This window comes from Aquarana catesbeiana, linkage group LG12 (assembly GCF_042186555.1).
Source record: "Aquarana catesbeiana isolate 2022-GZ linkage group LG12, ASM4218655v1, whole genome shotgun sequence".
Taxonomy (NCBI): Eukaryota; Metazoa; Chordata; class Amphibia; order Anura; family Ranidae; genus Aquarana; species Aquarana catesbeiana.
In genome coordinates this window covers 240557453-240565694 of record NC_133335.1, presented here as the reverse complement: position 1 = coordinate 240565694, position 8242 = coordinate 240557453, and positions in this window count along the sequence as shown.

The window sequence follows — 8242 nt, the reverse complement described above, 5'->3', positions numbered from 1 at the left end:
TTTTATTACGTTAGAAGATGGTGGGAGATCCATTTTAAAGCCTATATGTTCAGATCAAATCTATCAAGTAAAATACAGAGTTGAGGTCAGGGCTCTGTGCATGCCATTTAAAAGTTGTTCTACAGGGTTGGGGGTCAGGGCTCTGTTCAGGCCACTCGGAAAGGTGTTCAATAAGGCTGGGACCAGGACTTTGTGCAGGCCACTCAACAAATGTTCAGTAGAGCTGAAGGGATCTGTGCAGTTCACTCAGGAAAATGATCAACAGAGTTGAAGTCAGGGCTCTGTGCAGGCCACTCGGAAGTTGTGTTTTATAGAGTTGAGGTCAGGGTTTTGTGCAGGCCACACAGGAGATATTCAATAGAGTTGAGGTAAGGGCTCTGTGCAGGCCACTCAGAAGGTGTTTTATAGAGTTGAAGTCAGGGCTCTGTGCAGGCCATTTGGAAGGTGTTTTCCAATAGGGTTGAGGTCAGGGCTCTGTGCATGCCATTTAAAAGTTGCTCTACGGGGTTGGGGGTCAGGGCTCTATGCAGGCCACTCGGAAAGGTGTTCAATAAGGTTGAGGTCAGGGCTCTGTGCAAGAAACTTGGAAAGGTGTTCAATAAGGCTGGGACCAGGGTTTTGTGCAGGCCACTCAAAAAATGTTCAGTAGAGCTGAAGGGCTCTGTGCAGTTCACTCAGGAAAATGATCAATAGAGTTGAAGTCAGGGCTCTGTGCAGGCCACTCGGAAGGTGTTTTATGGAGTTGAAGTCAGGGCTCTGTGCAGGCCACTCGGAAGGTGTTTTATGGAGTTGAAGTCAGGGCTCTGTGCAGGCCACTCGGAAGGTGTTTTATAGAGTTGAAGTCAGGGCTCTGTGCAGGCCACTCGGAAGGTGTTTTCCATTAGAGTTGAGGTCAGGGCTCTGTACATTTCATTTAAAAGTTGTTCTACAGGGTTGGGGTCAGGGCTCTGTGCAGGCCACTCGGAAAGGTGTTTAATAAGGTTGAGGTCAGGGCTCTGTGCAAAAAACTTGGAAAGGTGTTCAATAGGGCTGGGACCAGGACTTTGTGCAGGCCACTTAACAAATGTTCAGTAGAGCTGAAGGGATCTGTGCAGTTCACTCAGGAAAATGATCAATAGAGTTGAAGTCAGGGCTCTGTGCAGACCACTCGGAAGGTGTGTTTTATAGAGTTGAGGTCAAGGTTTTGTGCAGTCACTTGGGAAATGTTCAATAAAGTTTAGATAAGGGCTCTGTGCAGGCCACTTAAAAGTTGTTCTACAGGGTTGGGGTCAGGGCTCTGTGCAAGAAACTATGAAAGGTGTTCAATAAGGCTGGGACCAGGGTTTTGTGCAGGCCACTTAAAAAATGTTCAGTAGAGCTGAAGGGCTCGGTGCAGTTCACTCAGGAAAATGATAGAGTTGAAGTCAGGGCTCTGTGCAGGCCACTTGGGGGATGTCCAATAGAGTTGAGGTCAGGGCTCTGTGCAGGCCATTTAAAAGTTGTTCTACAGGGTTGGGGGTCATGGCTTGCGCATGCGAGGAGGAGACAGATGAGCACTGCCAGTTTCGTTAGTTTTAGGTAATAGAGCTTATTTAGATTTATTAGGTTTATTAAGTAAGAAGATGGTGGGAGGTCCATTTTTAAGCTTTTATGTTCAGATCAAATTTATCAAGCAAAAAATAAAATAAAAAAATGAATGGCTACCATGCTATCCAGGAAAAATCCAGAGGTAGAGAAGACAATAGGTATTTCTCCCAGTGGTACTTTTTCAGCGGTTAACTAAAAATATGAAAAGGATACAATCATTCAGAGCTTCGTGTATAAAGACAAAATAAAAGCTGAAATGGCAAAACGCAAAATGACATCCGGATTCTGAGTATACCGGGGATCCGGTCTCCGGACATTTACTGTATCTGGATAGACAGATTGATAAGCTGCAGGTTGGAAATTTTCACTTCCATATTTTGCAAAAATATTGAAGCCACTGAAGTCATAAAATGTGGGTTATAATTGAACGCGCTGAGAAGGGATCTAAATTGCATCGATCAAACGGGGCATAAAATTTAATCACTCTTCACAGTATTCATGTAGTTTTTTTTTTTTTTCCAGTTTGACCGAATTTTCTATTCAATTTTTCAACAAACTGTATTGGAAGCTGTCAGTATTGGAAGCTGTAAACTGTATTAGAAGCCCAGCTTTTAATTTACAATTGACTGAATTCTGGTGGTGGACTGAACATTGTTTGCACTTTATAAAATTTTTGATTTTTTTTTTTAAATAATTATAACATTTTTAGATTTTTTTTATAAATAATATATATTCGATAAATATATAGTTTTATAACGATATAATATACAGTATATTTTTTGTAACATTTTAAACATTTTATAAGCAGGGGTGTCCAACCCTTTGACCTTCCTGGTCTACAGAAGAGGAATTTTTAGAACTTCTTCATCATTTTTATATAATTTTTTAATATATTTTTTATATGATTTGATAACATTTTATACTAGTTTTATACATTTTTAATCAAGATTTTATAGTATTTAGAATTTCTTGATAATTTTTATATAAAGTATAATATAAATATTGTACTATACTAGAGTAAAATTTGTATAAATATTTTAATCAAGTTTTTTTTTTTTTTTTTTTTATAATTCTTTATTTAAACAATTTTCGTACAGACAGGCATGGGAGAAACAATATTCAAGAAATGCCCAGATTCAGCTCAAAAGTTGCATTGCTGCAAGAAAAAAATGCTCGGTATCAAAAGACATGTTACAGTATATTGATCACCACTAATGGATGGCCTTATTGTTCTCACCATCCATCAATTTTTAAACACTTATTGACAATACTCACATATATGTGAATTGTACACTGCAATAAAAAAAAAAAAAAAAGTTGTAATATTTGTAGAATCTTTTGTATATAATTATATACATTTAAAAAAAAAATAAAAAATTGTTTTATTTTATATGCACAAAAAGAAATACATGTACCTTTACAATGCAAAGTTGTGGTACATCAAATAGTTGATCGTATTATAAAATGAAGTGATATCGAGTCAAATATCACAAGAAAAGTACAGCATATATAGGAAATGATAAACCAGCTGATATCAATTTAAAAAAAATATTTTTTTATATGTTTTATAACATTTTATACTAGTTTACACATTTTGATCAAGTTTTTATGATATTTAGAATGTCTTGATCATTTTTAGACAAGCTATAGTATCAATATTTAAATCATCAAGTTTTAAACTTTTTAGAATTACTTGATAATATTTTTTTATAATTATAAAATAGTATCAATATTTAAATCATCAATTATAAATTGTATCAATATTTAAATCCTCACGTTTGAATTTCTTTTAGAATTTCTTGATAATATTTTTATAGAATTATAAAATAGTATCAATATTTAAATCATCAAGTTTTGACATTTTCTCTTTAGAATTTCTTGATAATTTGTATATAATTATATACATTAAAAAAATGTTTTATTTTATATGCACAAAAAAGAAATACATGTACCTTTACAATGCAAACTTGTGGTACATCAAATAGTTGATCGGTATTTATCAAATGAAGTGATATCGAGTCAAATATCACAAGAAAAGTACAGCATATATAGGAAATGATAAACCAGCTGATATAAAACATTTTAAAAAAATATAAAAAAAAAAAATTGATAACATTTTATACTAGTTTACACATTTGGATCAAAGATTTTATAATATTTAGAATTTCTTGATCATTTTTAGACAAGCTATAGTATCAATATTCAAATCATCAAGTTTTAAACTTTTTAGAATTACTTGATAATATTTGTATAGAATTAAAAAATAGTATCAATATTTAAATTATCAAGTAAACTTTTTTTTTTTAGAATTTCTTGATAATATTTTTAAATAATTATAGATTAATATCAATTACTGTGTACTCCAATGGCCTCCACACTCATCCAATAGAGTACCTTTGGATGTGGTGGAACAGGAGATTGGTATCATGGATGTGCAGCCAACAAATCTGCAGCAACTGTGTGAAGTCACTATGGAGGAAAATCTCTGAGGAACGTTTCCAACACCTTATTGTATCTATTCCACCAAGAATGAAGGCCAAAGGGGGTCCAACCCGCTACTTGCAAGGTGGACCTTATAAAGGGGGTCCAACCCGCTATTTGCAAGGGGGACCTAATAAAGGGGGTCCAACCCGCTACTAGCAAGGGGGACCTAATAAAGGGGGGTCCAACGCACTACTAGCAAGGTGCACCTAATAAAGGGGGTCCAACCCACTACTAGCAAGAGGGACCTAATAAAGGGGAGTCCAACCCGCTACTAGCAAGGGGGACCTAATTAAGGGGGTCCAACCCGCTACTTGCGAGGTGGACCTAATAAAGGGGGTCCAACCCGCTACTACCAAGGTGGACCTAATAAAGGGGGTCCAACCTGCTACTACCAAGGTGGACCTAATAAAAGGGGAACAACCCGCTACTAGCAAGGGGGACCTAATAAAGGAGGTCCAACCCACTACTAGCAAGAGGGACCTAATAAAGGGGAGTCCAACCCGCTACTACCAAGGTGGACCTAATAAAAGGGGAACAACCCGCTACTAGCAAGGTGGATCTAATAAAGGGGGTCCAACCTGCTACTAGCAAGGGGGACCTAATAAGGGGGTCCAACCCGCTACTAGCAAGGGGGACCTAATAAAGGGGGGTCCAACCCGCTACTACCAAGGTGGACCTAAGTAAAGGGGGTCCAACCTGCTACTACAAGGTGGGACCTAATAAAAGGGGAACAACCCGCTACTAGCAAGGTGGACCTAATAAAGGGGGGTCCAACCCGCTACTAGCAAGGGGGACCTAATAAAGGGGGGTCCAACCCGCTACTTGCAAGGTGGACCTATTAAAGGGGGTCCAACCTGCTACTTGCAAGGTGGACCTAATAAAGGGGGTCAAACCCACTACTTGCAAGGTGGACCTAATAAAGCGGCCCGTCAGTGTACTTTAATTCCTAAAAAATACAACGTCCTTAAAAAGAAAAAAAAAAAGACACTTGCTTTAGCCAGGAAAAATCTCTTTTTTTTTTTTTGGTTTCTCGCAGATTCATCTGTTTACGGAACAGGAAAACATGGACTTTTTATTCGTTCTCTGAAGACGGTGCCAGAAGCCTGTCTTATCTTTTACAAAACATCTCCAGAGCAGACAAAAGTGTTGGAGTTTAATTAACTTTTTACGGCGCCAAAATAATCATCTTTTGGCTGCTGGCCCTCCTTGTCGTACCCGGAGATATATAGTGCGCTAGTATCGCACAAAGGCCGGTTCTGCAAGAGCACCGCAGTAAAAAAAAAAAAAAAAAACACTTAAAACGCAGATGTACATTTAGACCTTGTACTCATTTACATAGGCTGAGAACTCAATTAAAAAAAAGCCTTTTTTGTTTTTATAATCTGTGACGGTTTTAATTAGAAAGTATGACAGTTGAGGGCTCTTAAAACTGAGCCCCTTTGTGTGTGGGAACATTATGGTGGAATTAAAGGTCTCTTCTCCTGGGTGGCTTGGCTCCTCGATGGGAAGTAGTCCAGAGTGGAGACATTTTTTTTTTTTTTTTTTAAACATGGACGCCTGGGTTTTCTTACAAAAGCCTCATGGTACCCCAGTCCATGGATTGATAATGAGATGTAGGCTCGATCCTTTCCCTCAAACACAACAAGATCCTTCAAAAAGGTCAACATTTTACAGCTTCAAAAACGGGCAAGACTGATATCCACAGACATTTCGGACAGAAACCAATCATTATTTTTGCACACTGGCAATAAATTATAAAATTGTACAACCTATGTGAAGGGAACAATGGGTAGAGTCAGTGCCGGGAACAAGGTCATCTAGCGCCAAACTGCCGACCCCAAGCACCAATCTACACGCTAACCTCCTAAGCACATATTCCCCTTGCAAGCCAAAATTCTCCCCAAACAAAACTTCCCCTCGTCCCAGTATAAATCCCTCCCCTGCTGAAGTATCCCTCAAAGCCCAAATCTTTGACCCCCCAGGGTTTCCTTAATTGTCCCCTCCTCCTCTATACTTGGAGAAGATGGGGGCAGGTAAGATAGTCCTGATGCAGGAGCACTGCAATGGCAGGAGGAGCTGGAGGGGTGAGAGATCATGGCCCACACCTCCTCCCGGCACTCTTCTGCTCTCCCGATTCCATTTGTCACTTCCTGTGCTAAGCTGACAGGAGTAGTGATGCTACAGTCACTACTCCTCTCAGCTTGTAGCAACAGGAACTCTCCATGTGGTGCCCCCACCTCCACCACCCTCGCATGATATCACAGCACCCAGGGCAGCCCGTTTGTCTTTTTTGGACACATTTTCCACAGTTCATTGTCCTTTTTTTATGACTGGTTTGTGGCCACTGTAGATAGGACTTCAAAAAGAGATTTGTTCATTTTTACCACTTTGAGAATCTCAAATGCCAAAGTCTGAAGGCCATCTCTAGCCAAAACGTTGTTAGTTTGGAAAGAAGGGGGAAGGGTTAGAAACTCAGCATGCTGTGACTGCTGTCCATGTCCCTTTGGGAAATATTTCCCTCACTTTTTGCATTGGGGTGAGGACAAGTACATTGCCTCCAAATGAAAAAACTATATAAGATGTGCCTGGAGCTAAGCTTTAAACCCAAATTGTAAATGTAACCCAAGTTTGCTACACTATACAGCCAAAGGTTTGTGGACACTTGACCATCATGTAAGCTTTTTGGACATCTCATACCGAACCCACGCACAAGGGAGTTGGTCCTCCTTTATGGCTACCACAGCCACCACTTCTGGGAAGGCTTTCCTCAAGACTTTGGAGTGTGTCTTTGGGACACTGAACCCATTTGTGAGGTCAAGTTGGACAGGTAGATCTGACTCACAGGTGGCCCCCCAATTCATCCCAAAAGGTTAGATCTGTCTAGCAACTGGTGTTCCAATTTTTCCCAAAGATGTTGAGGTAGGGTACTGATGTTGGATGAGCAGATCTAGTTCACAATTTGTGTTCCAATTCATCCCAAAGCTCTCCAGTAGGGTTGAGATCAGGGCTCTGTGAAGGACACTCGAGTTCCTCCACACCAAACTGGTCAAACCACATCTTTATGGAGCTGGCTTAGTTCACAGGGGCACAGTCATGCTGGAATAAAAAGGGGTTTTCACTAAACTGTCAATACAAGGTTGGAAGCACACAATTGTCTAAAATGCCTTTTCTTGCTGTAGCATTAAGAGAACCCTTTACTGGAAACACCTGAACTCAATTTGGAAGGAATTTCATGTTTGGCCATTGTTTTATCATGGTTATGTGATAGTTTAAGTCTTTGGGGTTGTATTTGAGATGTGCAGGTATAACATTTAATAAATTATTGACAGATAACAAATGTAATAATATTGGAAAATATAACAAGAATACTTAACTATAGATGCTGTTTTTGCCACGGAGTCCCACCTGCTTTTGAGGCATGGCACAGATGATCAGATCAGATGCTTCTATGATAGCAGCTCTGAGGCGAGACTGAATTTTCCACGTTTTGGCTGCGGTAAATAGGACTTGTGTGTAAGGAAATGACCAACCCACCTTGCTAGCAACATAACCTTTTAAGGACTTTTAAGGACCTTTTAACGTCAGTTTGTAATGGCATTCCTTTGGTATGAAGTCAGCTAAGGTAACCAGGCTTGGGAGACTTTCTTAGATATTGTGAGACAACTTTAAAATATATATGAAATTTCCCCATCAGCCACATACTGTAGGTGTGATGGTCATGTGTCCACAAACATTGGACCATATAGCATATCACCCCCACCTAAGTTGTTGGAAGGTCACAACTCACAACCTTCAACAATTTGCTGAACCGGATTGAAAAACTAGAAATCAAGTATAACCATTTAGTTATTAAGCAGTACTTTTTAGTAGTGGTACACCGAAATAAAAATTCTGGACTGAAACCAAAAATTTTAGGATGCACTTGGCTGAAAACTGAAACCGAAATGAACAGTTTTTTTTTTTTTAATATATATATAATTGAATTACATTCAACTTTTTAAATACTACTCATGGTGGCCCCAGGGTGGTAGTATCTGGATATTTGTACTTGTGGTGCCCCCAGGGTGGTAGTAACTGGATATTTGTACTCGTGGTGCCCCCAGGGTGGTAGTATCTGGATATTTGTACTCGTGGTGCCCCCAGGGTGGTAGTATCTGGATATTTGTACTCATGGTGCCCCCAGGGTGGTAGT